At 44.5% G+C, this 18,108-nt stretch overlaps 1 protein-coding gene across 2 annotated transcripts in view; it reads left to right on the forward strand.

Moving 5' to 3' along the window:
* Positions 1-18,108, forward strand: part of LOC143964360 (synaptotagmin-4-like) — a 100,972-nt gene that overhangs the window by 34,877 nt on the left and 47,987 nt on the right. The gene's annotated exons all lie outside the window — the stretch shown is intronic.

The following is an 18,108-nucleotide window of genomic DNA, read 5'->3' on the forward strand; positions in this document are numbered from 1 at the left end:
TTTTTTCAGGAGCAGTGATTTTAATAATGATTAAAGTGAAACAATAAAAGTGTAATATTCCTTTAAATTTCGTACCGGGGGGTGTCTATAGTATGCCTGTGAAGGGGCGCATGTTTCCCGTGCTTAGAACTTTCCCTGCACAAAGTGTCATTTCGCAAGGAAAAAAAGTCTTTTAAAATCACTTTCCATTATCGGCTCCCGTAATACAGAGAACACTCAATGAATGTTCTCTGTATTAGCCAACAATTCATTCATTGATAAAAAAAAAGCGTGGGGGTTCCCCTAAATTCAATTACCAGGCCCTTCAGGTCTGGTATGGATATTAAGGGGAAATCCGCATCAAACATTGGGAGGATGCTTTGGGGGTCTGTGATGTTGATGTGGACAAGGGCCTCATCCCCACAACCCTGGCTGGTGGTTGTGGGGGTCTGCGGGCCAGATCCCGGTCCCCCCCCCATTTTAAATGGTAAGGGGGTACAAAAGTACCCCTACCATTTCACAAAGAAAGTGTAAAAATGGTTAAATAAGACAAACACACTTTTGAAAAATTCCTTTATTAAAAAAAAAAAAAGATTCCAGCGGTGGTAATCCACTCTTGCTATCCAGCGACGGATGATCATCTCTCCGGGGTCCAGCGATGGCTGATCTGATCCAGCAACGGGTGATTTTCAGTCCAGCGCTGTCCATACATGCACCCGTCTTCTGTCTCCACTGCGGAGACACTGCGGTGATCCCAGCGCTGACGTTTCTTATATTAGGAGGGCGGGGCCACCCGTCACCTGACCCGCCCCCCTCTGATGTAACGCACCTGCTCATTGTCATGCTGAAAGACCCAGCCACGTTTAATCTTCAATGGCCTTGCTGATAGGGAGGATGTTTGCTCTCAAAATCTCATGATACATGGCCCCATTCATTCTTTCATGTACATGGATCAGTCGTCCTGTTCCCTTTTAAGGATGAGCCGAACACTCCCCTGTTCGGTTCGCATCCAGAGCATGCGAACATTCAAAAAATTAGTTCAAACACGCGAACATCGTTAAAGTCTATGGTACACAAACATGAATAATCAAAGGTGCTAATTTTAAAGGCTTATATGCATGGTATTGTCATAAAAAGTGTTTGGTAACCAGGGTCCTGTCCCAGGGGACATGTATCAATGCAAAAAAAAAAAGTTTTAAAAACTTCTGTTTTTCCAAGAGCAGTGATTTTAATGATGCTTAAAGTGAAACAATAAAAGTGTAATATTCCTTAAAATGTTGTACCTGGGGGGTGTCTAAAGTATGCCTGTAAAGGGGTGCATGTTTCCCATGTTTAGAACCGTCTGACAGCAAAATGACATTTCTAAAGGAAAAAAGTAATTTAAAACTACTCCCGGCTATAATGAATTGTCGGTCCGACAATACACATAACAGTTCATTGATAAAAACGGCATGGAATTTCCCCACAGGGGAACCAAAATAAAAAATAAAAATGCGTGGGGGTCCCCCTTAAAATACATACTAGACCCTTATCCCAGCACGCAACCTGGCAGGCCGCAGGAAAAAAGGGAGGGGACGAGAGAGCGCCTCCCTCCTGAACCATACCAAACCACATGCCCTCAACATTGGAAGGGTGCTTTGGGGTAGCGGCCCACCCCAAAGCACCTTGTCCCCATGTTGATGGGGAGAAGGGCTTCATCCCCTCAACCCTTGCCCGGTGGTTGTGGGGGTCTGCGAGCAGGGGGCTTATCGGAATCTGGAAGCCCCCTTTAATAAGGGGACCCCCAGATCCGACCCCCCCATGTGAATTGGTAATGGAGTACAAATGTACCCCTACCATTTCACAAAAAAAGTGTCAAAAGGGTTAAAAAACACAAGAGACGGTTTTTGACAAGTATTTTATTATTTTTTTCTTCTTTCAGCTTCTTCCAACTTCTTTCTTCTGTTCTTCCTTTGGTGTTCTTCTCCATCTTCTTCTTCCTCCGCTCTTCTCCACCCAGGTCCCCAAACACTTTTTATGGCAATACCATGCATATAAGCCTTTAAAATTAGCACTTTTGATTTCTCCCATAGACCTTTAAAAAGGTATGAAGCATGGGGGTGGAAACATCCTGCTTTGGGGCTGTTTCTCTGCAAAGGGAATAGGGATGGGCTTTTTGTTCCAAGTCGAACATGAGTTTGACTCGAACATTGGCTGTTCGCCAGTTTGTCGAACAGCGAACAATTTTGGGTGTTCGCAGCAAATTTGAAAGCCGTGGAACACCCAAAATTGTTCGCTGTTCGACAAACTGGCGAACAGCCAATGTTCGAGTCAAACTCATGTTCGACTTGGAACAAAAGGCCCATCCCTATTCCCTTTGCAGAGAAACAGCCCCAAAGCAGGATGTTTCCACCCCCATGCTTCATAGTAGGTATGGTGTTCTTTGGTTGCATTCTCTCTCCTCCAAACATGACGAGTTGTTTCTATCAAACAGTTTTACTTTGATTTTATCTGACCATATGACATTCTCCTAATCCCCTTCGGGATCATTCAAATGCAAACCTCAGATGGGCCCAGACATGTACTGGCTTAAGCAGGGGGACATGTCTGGCACTGCAGGATCTGAGTCCCTGGCGGCGTAGTGTGTTACTGATGGTAGCCTTTGTTACGTTGGTCCCAGCTCTCTGCCGGTCATTCACTAGGTCCCCCCTGTGTGGTTCTGGGATTTTTGCTCACTGTTCCTGTGATCATTTTGACCTCACGGGGTGAGATCTTGCGTGGAGCCCCAGATTGAGGGAGATTATCAGTGGTCTTGTATGTCTTCCATTTTCTAATTATTGCTCCCACAGTTGATTTCTTCACACCAAGCTGCTTGCCTATTGCAGATTCAGTCTTCCCAGCCTGGTGCAGGTCTACAATTTTGTTTCTGGTGTCCTTCGACGGCTCTTTGGTCTTCACCATAGTGGAGTTTGGAGTGTGACTGTTTGAGGTTGTGAACAGGTGTCTTTTATACTGATAACAAGTTCAAACAGGTGCAATTAATACAGGTAATGAGTATTTATTTTATATGTGTGGTTTGTCACGTTTTGTGTTGTCACTGCACGTTTGATGAGTAGGGTGTAAGTCCTCGGACCTATCCTGAAAGTCTTGTGGGAGGGTGGACATAGGCCTTCTGGCTTGGTTTGCCCTCTCTTTGGGGGTTCTCCCTTCGGGGGAGTCCCTATTCCCTAGTACCTGGGTGGGTCTGTTTTGGCATACCTTCTGGAGAAAGGCGGTCGTCCGGCTTCGGCTGGATGGGCCATGAATCTGGTACCTCAGTCCCCGTCTGGAGCCTAACGCCCCGGGGAATCAGGGAAAGGTCCTTCCTTGTGGAGGACAGCAGACACCCGTTGCACGTTTTTGTGTGTCACTCTTGATGTGTGTCCACTTTTTTTGGCACCGGGTGGAAGTTTTTTGGGGTGTGTTTTGCACGCCATAGGCTTTTTTCAATAGAAAAAAAATAGTGGAGTTTGGAGTGTGACTGTTTGACGTTGTGGACAGGTGTCTTTTATACTGATAACAAGTTCAAACAGGTACCATTAATACAGGTAATAAGTGGAGGACAGAGGAGCCTCTTAAACAAAGAAGATACAGGTCTGTGAGAGCCAGAAATCTTGCTTGTTTGTAGATGACCAGATACTAATTTTCCACCATAATTTGCAAATAAATTCTGTCAAAAATCAGACAATGTGATTGTCTGGATTTGTTTCCACATTTTGTCTTTCATAGTTGAGGTATACCTATGATGACAATTACAGGCCTCTCTCATCTTTTTAAGTGGGAGAACTTGCACAATTGGTGGCTGACTAAATACTTTTTTGCCGACTGTATTTGTGGCAGTGTTAAATTGTAAGTCTTGTTAAATTGCTGCACATTTTCACTGGCATGTTGTACACTTGCAGAGCACTTGACGCGCAAGTTCTTGTTGACACTTTTCCAATTTGCAGCAAATTTATATGGCAAGTCTCTAGCAAGAGCAAAGTTTCAGTAGTGAGTTTACAGCAAGAGCTTTGCAAGTCAGTGACCCCATGTTGTGGGATGACTATTGCACAACATAACTGAACCAGAACTTGCAGCAGACTTGCAGAATGTTTGCAAAGAAAGTAGATCTGGAGTCTTGCAATGCAGACTTGGTGCAATTTTGCACCAAACTTGTAAAGCCTGGCAAGTCTAGTGTAGCGGGTGTCTCACTTTATAACCCACAACCCCACCAAGCTGGCTGGACCAATGTACACAGGCTTTCCAGTTTGTTTGGGAGAGCTGTAAGGGGGATTTTCACCCCCCCCCCTCTTTCTCCCTGTTCACTGACGGAGTCTGTTGTAATATGAGCTGACACACACAGAGCTGTGCATTCAGTAGCCTTTCTTGTGCTTATATTAGCAGGAAGAAATACGCCAATTAAAGGCACAGTTACAGCAGCCAATCAGAGACACTGTACTAAGCTGCAGGGAGCAGCTGCAATGGATTCTGGGACATGCAGTTCCCTCACAAAGTGGTTCTATAGGCTGGTATTCAGGAAGGAACTACAAAAAGCCCAGGATGCTCTGCTAACAGGAAAGTAAAAGACTCCATTTTGTGTCCTAAAAAAAAGTTCAGTCAGCGAAGAGGGAGTAAAGAGACCAGACCTGAGGGAGAGGTGCTGTCTCTCAGATAATCTCTCTGTGCGATTCTGGTCCCCAACGCCAGTCGGCACATCCAGCCTCAGACAGGGGGACCCCAGGTGCATATCGAGGCGCACCTAAACCAACGGTGAATCGTTCCAGTGTGAGGTGACCATTTGGGATGCCAAGAGGCTGCCTGTTCCAGGACATTCCTTAGGGCCTTGAACGCAGGATTGGGTGAGAGGGAATTTTTTCCCATCTGCAGGGAACAGACGCTGCACTACAGAAAGAGTTATTTGAACTCTGTATACAGAAATCGTTGCTGGTCATCATTTTGCTGACACTTGTAGTACCACAGGGATAAAGGATAAGGCTACCCATTTCTGGGACAATGTATACAGACACCATTGTCCTCTCACCTTGTTGAACAAAACCCTGCCTGTTTCACTTGATAATCTGGACCAGTCGTGTTGTTTGGGCCTGCTACCCAGGAGTTAAAGTACACCAACAAAAGTGGCTAGCTGAAGACACCAAAGTGTCAGGATCACTCAGTGATCCTGCTACTTATTCCAGCATCCAGTTGGCTGTTGCATTTCCCCTGTCTGTGTTCACCTGGAAGGTGATTGATCTGGTCAGTCACCTGATATAAGCAACCCAAACACTCTATCCCTTGCTTGTTATAGAGACAGTATACCTGCATTGTTCCTGATCAAGCCCCTTGTTTGTCTGCTCTGCTTTGTTAATCTGGATTTTCCTGTGTATGACCTGGATCGGATATTGGACTATTCCCTGAACTCTGCCTGCCTTTTACCTGAACTATTATTGGATCGGATATTGGACTATTTCCTGAATTATTTGCTGAGGAAATGTGCAAACTGACATGCCAAGTCCTGGAATTGTCTTTGCATATAAACACACCTCCAGCAGTAACGCGGGAGCCAGAGCCCAAAGTTAACTAGCCTAATCATTTTTCTGGTGACCCCCATGTGTTTTCCAACTTTTAAAATATTTGTATGCTATACTTTAAGCTTAATGCCGCGTACACACAGGCGGACTGTATGGCGTACTTAGTCCGTCGAAACACATTTCAGCGGACAGTCCGCTCGTGTGTGGGCTTCAGCTGACTTTTTCAGCGTGCAGTCTGGCGTACTAAGTATTTCGGATTTTTCGAAATTCTGTCCGTCGTACTTTGGTTTCAGCGGACAATCCGCTCGTCAGTAGGCTAGTTCGACGGACTAAGAATGGCGCATGCCCAGAAAGGATTTACACGGCGGAAGGGTGCTTTGCTATGTATTCGACTTCCTATTTCTAGTCCCGTCGTACGTGCTGTACACGTCATCGCGCAAGCTTTCGACAGACTGTTTGTGCATCCGTGTGTGGTCAAGTCCGTTCAGTCGAAAGTATGACGGACTGTCCGTCGGATTGTATGACGGACTAAGTACGCCATACAGTCCGCTCGTGTGTACGCGGCATAAGCCACACTCCTCTTGTTCTGAAGCACAGTGGGTCAGCCTGATTATCACGTTTGCAGGGGGGTCCCCAGTTTTGGGTGTTTAGTTTCCCCGTAGATGACCTAGTCAGAGGGTCAGTTGAAGCCTCTTTCAAAGTGTTATGTCGCGTACACATGACTGGACTTTTCGACAGCAAAGGTCCGACGGAACGAATCCGTCGGACAGTTTGATCATGTGTGGGCTCCATCGGAACTTTGCTGTCCAAAAATCTGACAGACTTTAGAAATAGAATCAAATTTTTTGGCCAGAACTCCGCCAGACCCAGTTCCTATCGAGAAATCCGTTCGTGTGTATGCTAGTCCAACGGACAAAAACAGACGCTAGGGCAGCTATTGGCTACTGGCTATGAACTTCCTTATTCTAGTCCAGTCATACATCATCACGTTCAAATCCGTCAGACTTTGGTGTGATTGTGTGTGTCCAAGTCCGTTCATTCAGAAAGTCCATCGGGAGGACAGTCGGACCTGGTCCGTGAAAGTCCAGTCGTGTGTACGCGGCATTAGGTGTACTGTATTATGATCCTGACCGTGCCCATTCAGCTGAAGCTAACCGTAGGTCATTATGTCAAGCTAAACGCACCGCTGAACAATACTGTTCTGATTTCCGCTGCTGGGCACCTGACTCAAGGTGGAATGACCCAGCTCTAAGAAGCCAGTTCAGGTTAGGCTTATCAGATTCCATCAAAGACTCCCCAGTTTACTACCCTGAACCGAAGTCATTGAATGAAACCAAGCAAGAAGCTATGCGTATTAACAAGCGTTTACGGGAAAGGCATACAGAGAGGTTTGTTTCTTTGCCCCCCCCCCCCCCCCAGTACGCTGCCCACCTATTCTTCTTTTCCTGAGCCCTCTCAACCTCTCCAGGTGGATGAGCCCATGCAAATTGGGGCTACCCATTTATCCCCTGGGGAAAAGGTTAGAAGGAGAACTCGGGGGCTCTGCTTATATTGTGGCAACCACGGCCACGTTGCCGATGACTGTACTAATAAGAAAAGAAATGCCAAGAATCTAGTGCGGGTGGGGTCTACTTTTATAGATCATACTGTGTCTGTTTCCTCAGAGATGGCTTATTTGTTCCTGCACAACATAGCTCTGCCAAGTTTTCTTATCACCTCTCAGCTTTCATTGATTCTGGTGCTGCTAGCAATTTTATTGAGAGGGGCCTAGCATACAGTATACAGATTCTGGTGACTAAGGTGCACAGACCCTTCTCAGTCTTGGCCGTTGATAATTCTCCCTTGTCCATGGGTCTGGTGACCTTGTGTACGGTACCTATTACCCTGACTCAGGGCTGGATTAACGTAGGGGCTATTGGAGCTGCAGCTCCAGGCCCCTACCTCAATATAGGCCCAGCCACCCAAAAATGACATGGAAAGCAATGGGTCAACGGGAAGAGATCTCCCCTGATGGGCCCTGAATTCCACATGCACCGCCTGGGCAGAGTGGTGGGATTGTTAATGGGCACTGCATGAGCAGTCCTAACAGAAGCCGGGGGCATGCCAATACAGGGCTCTTAAAGAAGTCTGGGGCTTCCATAGTGTTAGGCCTGCGCAGCTGCACTCTTTCAGCTCAGAGTGCACACCAATGCATGGCCCTTACAGAAACTTGGCAAGTCAAATGCCAGGCTTTCCTAGTGTTATGCCTGTGTGGCTGTGCACTTTTGAGTTTAGGCGCATGCCAGCACAGGCTCTTGGAAAGCAGAAGGGTGCCCAATAAAAGGCCCACCAAAATCCTCAGCACCAAGCACATGATGCTATTAATCCGGCCCTGCCCTGACTATTGGGGAATTTCACAGGGAGAAAATTGGCTTCTACCTGATCTCCTGCTTATCCCCTTATCTTGGGATATCCCTGGCTTAAAATTCACAACCCGCTCATAGACTGGGCTGCAGAGGAGAATGGTTCCTGGTCCCAGACCTGCATCCAGAATTGCATTAAAATCACTGAACAGCTGCTCATGTATAACTCTTGTGTGGCCACTACCAGTCACGTGCCTTTATTACAGTCCTATTTAGATCCTGATCATGACAACGTTTCCAAATGTGACTACAGTTTACATAACCATGTGCCTTTATATGACTCTTATAACAAAAGACACTGACAAATCTATTGAAGTCTCTACAGGTCCACCTCTCCAGCTAATTGCCACAGCTTGAACCCTCTCCTCCTAGAAACCAAGCTTATCCATTGTCTTGTAGCCTTAAGCCCTGTTTGAAAACTTCCTTTAAGTCCTTAGAAGTCAAGTCCCCTGGATTACCCCTACCTTTGCCTGTCGCTAAACTCCCTTGGATGCACAGCTAGGCTAACCTGTCCACAAGTTCCACTGTTGCTACACCTGGTGATGTGATTCAGACAGTCGCTACACCTGGTGATGCGATTCAGATAGTCGCTACACCTGGTTTAATGTGATTCAGACAATTGCTACACCTGGTGATGTGATTCAGACAGTGGCTACACCTGGTGATGCGAATCAGAGAGTCGCTACACCTTGTGATGCAGTTCAGATAGTCACTACACCTAGTGATGGGATTCAGGCAGTCACTAAACCTGTCGATGCGGCCCAGTCGGCCACTGCATCAGTTATGCCAGTCCAGCCAATGGCCATTGAACTTCCTGTTTTTTTTTCTTATTCCGGACTTTCTGGTGATGCGATTCAGACAGTCGCTGCTCTTAGAGATGTGGCTCGATCACCACTGCATCAGTTGTACAGGTCCGGCCCATGCCCATTGAGCCTCCTGCTTTTTCTTATTCAGGGCTTTCTGTAACCTGACCTCACCCTACTTCTACTACACCCATAGCTATAGTGTCTGACCGCCTGCATTGGGGTAGACGTGACATTTGTGACACAAAGCTTATCTTTTCTTCAAAAAGACTGAAGCTGTTAGTGCCATAGGGATCTGCACACACATATTTAGGGCTCTGCATATGCATTGGGTGTGTGGGACAGTTTATAGATAAAGTTAAGCCATTACTTGCTGATATAGGTGTGTAAAGTTGGGCCTGTGCTGTCAGGGGACAGTAGAGAGAGGCCTGACACAAAGGGAGTCATTCCTCTGCTCTCCTCCTGCCTGGGTTCATAGAGCCAATCTGAGAAACGGTAACCAATCTAATTTAAAGTGTCATGTTGTGCTTTATTTACCATTAAAGTGTGCCTCTGGAATTGAGAGCTATATTAAAGACAATTTCTGTGTTTCACAATTACGTGTGTGTTTCTCATTGGTCATTGCACTTACACTAATGCCAGGGGTGCCAGAGGGGGCTGAAGCTGTTATTAGGGTTGAGAGGCAGAGTAACGGACCGAACATACTTAAGCAGCCCCTTCCTGGGTATTGCTACACTAGCAACTGCTTAGCGAGTCATTTTCAAACTCGCAGCACAATTGCTTGCTATCTGGCTTGTGATCTCCAGAATTTTTTGCACCAGAGGGATACAGCTTTGAGGAATCCATGACCTGGGGAATGTTTCCTGGCCCTCTGTAGGAAGCACATAGAAGGCTTGGAGTGTTAGGAAGAAGTTTCCCAATTACATCATGTCACCTAAAAGATAGTTTAGCATCCAGGGCATTATTTTTAAATGACCCAGTTTTTTTTTTCTGCTACCATCCCTTGTATTCAATCTGGCAATCTTTACTTAATAAAACAATGTTTTTTTGCAGCAAAAAGTATTTTTTCAATTGTACTAATATGCTTTGTAGTTTTTGCAACGAATGGGATTCTAATGTTGCATTTTACCTTGTAAAATGGATTTTCACTATGCGATGTTACTGAATTTTGACTTACTTTGAATACACAATAGTGTTTGAGGGAAAGTGTAAAAAGTACAAGGTTTTGCATAATGACCACAGCTACACCTTTTCCTACAACATTTATATAGCAAGGAGATGGAGATACAGAAATAAGAGATGAAGGTGGATGATGTGTTAAGAAGTAGTGTTCTAGGATGACAATGCTGCTCTTTTAAAGATCCAAGATGGTGAGTGAGTGTTGTCATCGCAAGGCAAGAAGTGTTTTCATAGATACAGAATGATGAGGGAGTGTTGTCATTGTAGGGAAAGAAGTGTGTTGCTGCATTGCAGTACCTTATAAATTATGGTAGACTGGTTCTGAGGGTGAGGCGGACAGAGTGGCAGGACTGAGATAACTTCCCTGCATTAAATAGCCTCCATCGGCTCAATTAGACTTGAGGCTTGTCACTGGAATATGGTGGATAAACTAAGGGAGTTTTTAATGTGGTGGATGATAGGTTTATTTAGGGTTGCTCCACTGTGGCCATGGAGGAGTGTGAGTGTATGCAGCGTGATGTGGGTATGGTGGCAGTGAGTATGATGTTGAGTGGTAATTGTATGTATGTTGACTATGAGGCAGTGAATGTGCTAAGATAGCACTGGACCACCTGCATGAAGTCAAGTTTAACAAAAGACTGTTTCTCTTGTGGAATTTTATACGTCAGTTAGCATATAAATCCAGAGGTGTTGTCCCGTCTGCCTTGCTCTTCTCTATGAAACAATACAAAAGGTGTTCTATGAATGAGCAATGGTAGAGCACAAGTGAATAAAAAACAGTATGTCTTATGTGTACGAGATATGCAGCTCTCGTAGTTGCACTGCCCAAAGTACAACCCTAGCTGTACATTGTAGCTCAAATGAAACAAATGATTTTTATAGTACAGATCAGTGACCCGAACCCGGGGATAAACATACGTTAATTAGGGGCAACTTACTAATCACTTATCTCAATATGATAGGCAGAGATTGAAAATGCACTTGTTAGAACCCAGCACTTTAGGGTGCTTGGCTGGATGTGTGTATGGATTGTAATACATTTTACTTGTAATGTAGTTTTATTGTGTTTTTTAAATAAATTAGTTGGATGGTTTTATAATATATAGTTGTTATTTATATCTTCCTGTCTCTGAGTGTGTGCTTACAAGAAGGGGAAGAGTCCTGATTAGATCCATGTTTTACAAAAAATGCTTGCGTGTCCAACCCAGCTATTATAAGTTTGTTTAGGTTAGGACAAAAAGGTGAGTCTGTATCTAAACGAGTGGGGAAGCACATTTTGATTGGTCACAGCGATTTTAGAAGTTTATGCACTGTTTTTCATAGGATTCATAGGATTTTCATAGGTACATGACTGAGAGGATCTCCTGGTTTTGACACATTAAGTTCCAGGCGATTAACAAATTTGAACATGAAGGATGTGAATTTTTATAACACTTTTAAGGACTTTCATGAATATTATGTTAAGAACTGTAACAAATATTATAAGATTATATATAGTAGTGTATTTCTAGCAAATGATGTGACTTTTCAGTGTTGGTTCACATGAAATTAGATTGTATGCTTTGATAACGCTGCATTTTATATTTTATTTTACATTAGAGGCAACATGTTTGTACACATCACAAGTAACAATTTGTTTTCCAGAGTTACACTTTACTGACATTTTTTAATTTTATAAATAGAGGTTTACAAAGGCATTATCACATATACAGCTTCCATGTTTGCAGACTGAATAACGCCAAACGTAAATGATCAGGTAAGCAGCAGTAAATGAATCAAAGATAGGATTAAGGTATTTTCTACAAAGAAGAGCCACAGCATTTGTCAGGAAGAGGAGTGTGTGTGTGTGGAGGTGGGGGGGGGGGGGGGGGGTAGATCAAATTAGGGAAGGGGCAAAGTGGGGGAGAGCATGGGAAAAATGTCTCACCAGGGTTCAAATTAGTATGGGGTGTCAATTTCAAAACTTTGGATGAATTTAGGCATACTGTATGTAGAGGGGGACCATGTCGTCCATGTGAAATATGGGAGAGTATAGGAAGTCCCTCCAATAATACTAAGTTTTCTTACATTTTTTCCTTCCTGTGGTAGTGTGAGGCTGTGATAGCCTCCATGTGCATCATCTAATTGATTCTGGATAAACAAAGCAGGTGGGGAGGTTTGTTTCCAGAGCACTGGAATAGATGCTTTTGTAGTGTTCAGCAGATGTATCAGCAATGGATTTTGTACCTCTAATGTAAAGATGGTTTATATGGAATTAAAGGCCCAGAGGGTCATTGTTCAATTGAACATATCATTTTGTGGCTTGTTGAAATGATTGCCAGTAGTGCTGAATTAGGGGGCCTTCCCAAAATATGTTTAGGAGTATTCCTTGTGGTATTCACAGTGCCAACAATGCGGGGAGTTTTAAGAGTAGATTTTAGGTAAGCAGTTTTCACCTGGACTCTTGTATTTTATTAGATATTGATAATTCTTCTGCAAACTGTAGAATTATATTAATTTAGTTTTGAATGAATGTACGGCCAAGGTCTTTTTCCCAGATATATATATGATTGGCTGGGCCTTTGTGTTTTGTAGAATTGTTTTGGGCGAGAGATAGGGTATGTTTCAGTGGAGTTGGCTCCAGGCACAACTTTTCAAATGGAGTGGCTGTAGCTGGGCTCAATGTGTATTGAGCTTGTCTTGATAATGGATGTAAATTGTGAAAAGAGTGTGAGTTGAGTTGGAATACTTTCTAGTTATCCATGGAGAAGCCAAATGTGGCTTTGAGTTCTGTGTAAGTCGTGCATTGACTTTGAGTGGCAAAGTGCAACACCCTGGATATGCTCATTTAAGATGTGGACAGGAAAGGGACATCTAGGTGCATGGGTGTGAAGGCTGATGTTCCCAAAATTGGGGTGAGAGGTAAGAGCTATGAGGAGATCTTGTGTGAGAAGTGTTTTTGGGATATTGTCCAGGTTGGGTTTATTTGCAGGTGTTTTTTTGAGGTGGCTGGTTAAGTCTGCATGTAGACATGCAAGTCCTCATAGGAGAGGTTAGTGAAATTCTGTTCTATGGTGAACCATTGTTTAAAAGATGATGGAATACACCACTCTAACAGCTGTGCTAGGTGGGGTGCTTCCTAATATCTAATGAGCTATGGGAGTCACATGCCTTCTTTAAATTTGGCATTGTATAGTATGGAAAAGGGTCATTCTGGACCATTTTTGGTTCCATAGTTTGCAGATGAATCCTGAAGGTAAGAGCATTGATATGGGGTTTGGAAGCGGTATGTCAGTCTGGGGAGTATGATCATTTTGAGTGTGCTAGTGTGGCTAAACCAAGTGAAAGTACCTTCTGACCACGACACTAGGTCACATTTGATAGTCAGTAATAGGGGTTTACGTTTAGTTTATAAATGTTTAGGTCTTTGGGTATATTGGTACCTGAAGGATGACCATTTAAAGGGAAAATTGACTTGAAGCTGTTGGATACCTGGTTTCGGAAGGCTGATGCCCAAAGATTCTTAGTTATGACAGCTATTCTTATAATTGGATATAGATATCTTTGTTTCCATACATAGTAATATAAATGTATACAGTTAAAAGTTAAGAATTTAAGCACCAATACAAATTCTCACAAGAACAAGTGTTAGTTTGATGTTAAAGAAGATAAAAAAAAAGAAAATGGGAAGAAATATAGTGGTGATGTACAAAAGAAAATAATCGGTAATCCTTTTAACTCACTTTGTTTAGGCTTCTCTTTTGAAAGAAATGCTTTCCCATTCTCCAGTAAATACACACCTGAAAACTTGCTCAAAGGTTTCTTTTTCTGTATGCATCACTGTACTGTAGCTGTGAAAGAGGGGGTCACGCAGCTCAGGGTGCTGCTCCACTGCATGAATAAGCATAGCTGCATTTATTATAATACTGGTGTGCTGCCACAATACAGACAGAAAATTGCTGCCCTGACTCCTCTATTATTGTTCTCTTGTATTTCCCAGATGCTTGTTTTTTTCTGGAGTCTGTCCTTAACACCCTGAAAGCACATGCCAAATGCATCCAAAACACACCATAAATGCTATTTAAGGCATGCTTTTATTGACATATATTAAGGCATTTGTCAAGCATTTTGAGCTGCCAACAATTGCCAAATGTTAACAACCAGATCAAAACCAAAGTGACATGAAAGTGATTAAAATTTTACATGTGTACTACACAGCCTGCTGCAGGGGTCAAGTCCTGGGGAAAAAAGTGTGGGAACTCCCACCCAAGATCCACTCGCCCACCAAAAAAAATAAAAATGATACGCTCATATGTACGAAAGCTTCAAAAGTGGTATTTTTCATCCAATTTTCGTATTGTGTGTATGAAGCTTAACTGTTAGTACATAAAAAAACAAAACAAAACAATCCTCAATAAACATAAATACGGTAATTCTCTGAATAATCAGCATTCATTCAAGTTTGCTTCCATGCAAATGTGAACATCATGTTCTGATCTTTATTGGGGAATGTTATTTTGTAGATAGAGTGTTTATGTGGTGAGTTTACACTTTTCATTGAACAGAGTTTGGATAACACAGGGTTACACGGAAAGGTCATAAATTAACTGCACATTATCTGGACAGAATGTTGGGGAGATAGTGATGTGTTCCTGCTTAGGAGATGTATGTTAGTTTGGGGGGCTGCAAACTCTGCAGGGCTCCAACACACACTCGCTGCTATTCCAACCCTTCACATATTTCCACATAAACTTCCCTCCTGGCATTAAACTTTGCTAGGTATTGTGCTCAGCTTACCATCCCAAACTGATGTTCCTCCCTCAGCTCACCTCTTTCCCTGCATGTCCTGTGAGCAGAATAGCTGTACTCCTCCTCTGGGTTCTCTCATCATATGGCACTGAAGATAGAGGAAGGGGGGATTCAGCGGGACACACAGAGCAAGTATGCAGGAGACTGGGGGGGGGGATGAGACAGAAAATCAGGAGGGGCCGGCGCGGAGGAGCGCATCACGAGAGGTCTGACTAAATACAATCTCTTAGCAGCGGAGACCTGATCTACCCGTCAGCTAGCTGTGATTGACAGGTAGATCGAAGAGGAAGCTGTCATGGGGCCCCCTACTGGCAAAGCCTGAATGGTCAGGTGTGCGCCACTTACTATTGCGAGCTGTGTCGGCGGCTGCTTGTGTAGCACCTGCCACACAGCTCACATACTTCAAAGTCTTGCAGGACACGGCTGGTAACGGGAACTGAGTTCCTGTTGTGGAAAAAGTACAGAAACTCCATTCCCATGCGTTCCCATGGGACTTGAGCCCTGGTCTGCTGTAAGTGTATTCAGTGAGCTTCAATAACACCAAGAAAATGCCTGATCTTCTCACCTGTGTGAATAAGGCCTTTGTATTTGTGAACATACAATGTTATGGACACTGTCTAATACAGTTAGAACTATGCAATCACATTACTGTTTTTCTTAGTTTCTTACCTTTTAAGGTTAAAAAGTTCTGTCATGCATATCTTTTTCCTGATAGTGGGGGAGAGGATTACAGAATACTGTGCAGACACACAGTGTGCCTGTATTCCATAGTCTGCAGGCACTGCTTGAACAGGGTGCTTGTTTAAGAGGCAGACTGTGATTGGGAGGGGGTGTGTGCCAGAAGAAGGCTATAATTGGTTAGCTGGGCAAACTGGTGGCTGAGCAAACTACCTAATACAGACATGCTGTGTGTTCGTGCAGTGTCCTGCACTTCTGAATGGCCAGCCAAATGATGAAAACTGACCATGCTAACACATATCAGATTCCGTGATTTGTGTGGTGAATTTAGAACATGGAAGAAAGGTGAGTGGCAGGACCATTAAGGTACTTCAGATGGAAGAATTACATAAAAATGATAAAGACTATGATTTATTAAGTGAACATATGTAAACACACACATAGAAAAAAATATTTAGGGTAACATACACTTTAACTAGCCAAAAGAGTATCTAATTAAACCCTTGACGCCGACAGTATGCAGATATGCGGCCTCACTGGACTGGGCTTTTTCTTCCATGGGGGCGCATATCTATGTATCTGTCTTTGTGCTGGGAGCTCATCCAACACAGAAACCGGAGTTTTACTGAGAGACTTGGGTCCCGTACTAATGTTTGGGACCCAGAAATTTAGATTCTGGGTCACCACCTGATTACTGTGATAACCTCTGATTGGCTATCACAGAGATCAATCACTGTGAAGCCCGTCCCTGTGTTTCCCTCTCTGTGAATGGAGAGGAAAGATACATTGTATCTTTCTCGATCCTTGCAGAGAGAAAAAAAAATAACAACAATAATAAAAAAATAAAAAATAAATACCTAGATCAGGGGTAGGCAACCTTTTGAGCACAGTGTGCCGAAAAATGTTTTCAAAGAAATTGAGCATGCCGATTTTATAACAAAAAAAATGTCAACTTCACACTCAATCACGAAAATGATTTTTTATAAAGTAAATGCTGTAAACTACTTTTGTAGTGAGAAATTAACATCCTGTACTCTCATGCCTCAGATCAGCCCCAATTCCTGCAACTCCACACCTCCGATGAGCCCCGATTCATGCACCTTCACACCTCAGATCACTGTCCCCCCTGCTCATCTGCCCCACCACTGTAACCACCTGCACATCTGCCCCACCTCTGTACCCCCCTGCTCATCTGCCCCACCACTATACCTCCCTGCACATCTGCTCCACTGCTGTACCCCAATGCTCTTCTGTCTCACTGCTAAACCATCTGCTCATCTGCCCCACCACGGTACCTCCTGCACATCAATGTACCCCCTGCTCTTCTGCCCCACCACTGTAACCCCCTGCTCATCTATCCCACCAATGTACCTCCTTTGTCCTCTGCCCCAACACTGAACCCCCCACTCATCTTTCCCACCACTGCAACCCCCTGCTCATCTGGTCCAACACTGAACCCCCCCTGCTCATCTGTCCTACCACTGTAATCCCCTGCTCATCTGCCCCATCACTGTACCCCCCTGATTTTCTGCCCCATTGCTGAACCCCCTTCTCATCCCTCCCTCCACTGTACCCCCTTGCTCTTCTGTCCCACCACTGTAACCCCCTGCTCATCTGTCTCACCAATACACCGCCTTTCACATCTGCCTCACTGCTCTACCCCCCTGCTTTTCTGTCCCACCAAAGAATCCCCTGCTCATCTGGCCCAACACTAGACCCCCTGCTCATCTGGCCCAACACTAAACCCCCTGCTCATCTGGCCCAACACTGAACCCCCCTACTCATCTGGCCCAATACTGAACCCCCCTGCTCATCTGACCCAACACTGAACCCCCCCCCCCGCTCATCTGTCCCACCTCTGAACCTCTTCTGCTCATTTTCCCCACCACTGTACCCTCTTCTCATCTATGTACCAGAGTGGTGAAAGGAAACAGAGATGAGACACATCTGCCTGTTCTGGCACACTCATCCTGCTGATCCATCTCTCGCATCCAGCCCACTTGTTTGTATGGGATGTATGTGATGTCAGACATAAGCATCTGGAATGGATGCTTGATGATAAGCTTAGGTCAGGGGCATTTTCTAAAAGCAGTCGGCCTGTGTGCAGGATCATAGGTTGGGCCCCCGCAACTGAGCAAAAGTGCGGAGCTCTGCTCCACACGAAAAGTTGGGTGTGATTTTCATTGCTCTGAATACTGCCTCTGGCTTAAAGGGACACAGAGTGCAGGGGTTCAGTAGTAAGTGATGCAAAAGTTCAGGAATAATTTCAACAAAGTTCCCAGAAGCTCAACGGTAATTCCACAAATTGTCACCTGATTGTGGTTTTCTCACAGTGAAATCCATTCTTACTGAGATTGCTAGTGGCAACCAAGCGAAACATCTACCTTCAGATGGTGGATGGGGCTAGCATGACTGTTATTGGCTTTAGCAGTGGCCAATGACAGTCCTCCTCCTGGAAACAGGGACTGCCCCCCCCCCCAGCAGAACTGCACCCAATCTCTTTCCTATCACAAAAGCTGACGATCGCAGCTACAGCAATGTTAGAGAACCAAACAATGTTTCCCATCTTTTACAACGTGTGGGGCACAGTGCCTCCCCCTCAGTGCAGGTGCGGCATGGGGAATTCTGAAATCGGAATGCGTGTCTCACTGACCTCTCCCTGCACTGCTCTGCTGATGGCGAGGGAGTCGATTGCTGGCAAAAGAGGCTTCGTGTGCAGCTTGCTGCACCAGTGCCTACACCAGACCTAGATAA

This window comes from Lithobates pipiens, unplaced genomic scaffold (assembly GCF_037356315.1).
Source record: "Lithobates pipiens isolate NorthernLeopardFrog02 unplaced genomic scaffold, aLitPip1_a1.2 Scaffold_8, whole genome shotgun sequence".
In the NCBI taxonomy this organism is placed as follows: domain Eukaryota; kingdom Metazoa; phylum Chordata; class Amphibia; order Anura; family Ranidae; genus Lithobates; species Lithobates pipiens.